Below are 2,650 nucleotides of genomic sequence, written 5' to 3' on the forward strand. Positions count from 1 at the left end.
GTAGTAGTAGGTTCTTTTTTTTTTTTTTTTTTTCCCCACTTCTTATCTTTGTTGTTGTTTAGTTGCTAAGTCGTGTTTGACTCTTTTGAGACCCCATGAACTGTAGCCTGCCAGGCTCCTCTGTCCATGGGATTTCCTGGGCAAGAATATGGGATTGGGTTGCCATTTCCTCTTCCAGGCCATCTTCCAAACCCAGGGATAGATCCCATGTCTCCTCATTGGCAGATGGAGTCTTTTTCACTGAACCACGAACTTCTTATGTAGCCTGAATTTCCCTAGTTACTTTGGTTTTCTAAGGTCACTTCATGTTATTAAATACATATATGTTTATAATTGTTCTATTTTCATAATAGATCAACCCTTTAATCATTATAAAATGTTCCCTTGTATCTCTAGTAACATTTTTTGTTTTAAATTCTGTTTTGTATTTTAGTCCTGCCACTTCAGCTTCCCTGTGGTGGATGTTAGCATGACATTTCTCTTTTTCTTTTCTTTTTTTTTTCATTCTCCATCCTTTTGTAGATAGTTTAGTTTATTATAGTTTCAATCATATACAGTTTTAAGCATTCTTCAAAAACTTATAACTATTAATTAAAAAGTAAATATGTAATTTGGTCTCTCTTCCTCTCCTGCGTGCATGCGCTCTCTCTCTCTCTCTCTTCCTCTCCCACGTGCGTGTGCTCTCTCTCTCTCTCTCCCGCGTGTGTGCACTCTTTCTCTCTCTCTCCCTCTCTCTCCCCCACTGTCCCAAGAGCTGTAAAACTGATTTGCCTAAGAGCTATAACACGGTTTGTCCAAGACCCGAGAGCTGTGACGCACCAAGGGCTTTAATGTCCGTTGCGCCAAATCTTTGTTGTGACGAGACAAAGAACTGAGGAACATACACTCGCATGACATCTATGGTGCCGTGACTCGGATGTAACCTGGCTGAAACAACCTCTCTGTGTGGAAGAGGCCAAGCACAGCCGGAGCCCAACTCAGCGAAGCTCCCGCGGTAGAGGCAGAATGTAAAGAAAATCCAGTGCAGGGGAAGGCCCATCATGCTGGAAACCGGGACAGCAAAAAACAAACTCAGCAGAAAGCTCACGCGGCCCAGTCTCAGATCCCAGAAGACCTCTGGTTAAGAAACCTTGGACCACTGGACAAAACCCCAAGAGGGATTGTCAGAAGATCCTCTGACCAATCCTGAGGAAACCTGGTACACTGATGGAAGCAGCTTTGTCTTGGATGGAAAAAGAAGAGCCGGGTATGCAGTAGTCTCCAATTTTGAGACCATAGAGGCTAAGCCTCTGCCACCAGCAGTCAAGGTACCAGGACACGACTCTTGGATTCACTACGCATGAGTCAAGCCATGGAAGAAGACAGAAGAGGACACTCAATACACTTGTCAACAAGCTACAACATACAGTGCCAGTTCAACAAAGATATAAAACTACAGCCGACGACGAAAAATATCACACCCTTAGATGGACACCGCTATAAGGACTCTGAGGCTTGAGACTAGCAAGGGGGAGGCCCAATACCCCTTGCCACCCAAGTTCAGCAGGAAGTAGCCAGAAAGACCTTGACACCCCTATTCCCAAAGAATTGGGCCTCCCATCTTTTGAGGGGGGAATGTTAGGTAGGTAGAATAGGGAAAAGGAGTCCAAAATGGCGATGGCTAAAAAAATAAGGAAGGTCAAAGGAAGGTCCGAGGACCAGAGTGAAGACTTCAGGTAGAAGAAACAGCACTCCTGGTTAAGCCCAATTTGCATAGGGCAGGCCCAGGTGGAGGAAAACATATAAAAGTAGGAGCCAAAGTGCTCTTTCTCTCTCTCTCTTCCTCTCCCGTGTGTGTGCACTCTCTCTCTCTTCCTCTCTCGCGTGCGTGTGCTCTCTCTCTCTCCCTCTCCCGCGTGCGTGCACTCTCTCTCTCTTCCTCTCTCACGTGCGTGTGCTCTTTCTCTCTCTCTCCCTCTCCCTCTCTCCCCCTCTCCCAAGAGTTGTAACACTGCTTTGCCTAAGAGCTATAACACGGTTTGTCCAAGACCCGAGAGCTGTGATGCACCAAGGGCTTTAATGTCCGTTGCTCCAAATCTTTGTTGTGATGAGACAAAGAATCGAGGAACATACACTCGCGTGACAGAAGGAATGATGCTAAAGCTGAAATTCCAGTACTTTGGCCACCTTATAGGAAGAGTTGACTCATTGGAAAAGACTCTGATGCTGGGAGGGATTGGGGACAGGAGAAAAAGGGGACGACAGAGGATGAGATGGCTGGATGGCATCACCGACTTGATGGACGTGAGTTAGAATGCACTCTGGGAGTTGGTGATGGACAGGGAGGCCTGGTGTGCTGCAGTTCATGGGGTTGCAAAGAGTTGGACATGACTGAGTGATTAACTGAACCGAACTGATACTGTGTTGGTGTTTTTCTTTCTGGCTTACCTTACTCTGTATAATGGGCTCCAGTTTCATCCACCTCGTTGGGGCTGATTCAAATGTATTCTTTTTGATGGCTGGGTGATGCTCCATTGTGTATGTGTGCTACAGCTTTCTTGTCCATTCGTCTGCTGGTGGACATCTGGGTTGCTTCCATGTCCTGGCTATTATGGACAGTGCTGCGATGAACAAAAAAAAAAATGTAATTTGTATTCCATAATATCATTTT

This window comes from Oryx dammah, unplaced genomic scaffold (genome assembly GCF_014754425.2).
Source record: "Oryx dammah isolate SB20612 unplaced genomic scaffold, SCBI_Odam_1.1 HiC_scaffold_15, whole genome shotgun sequence".
Classification (NCBI taxonomy): Eukaryota; Metazoa; Chordata; class Mammalia; order Artiodactyla; family Bovidae; genus Oryx; species Oryx dammah.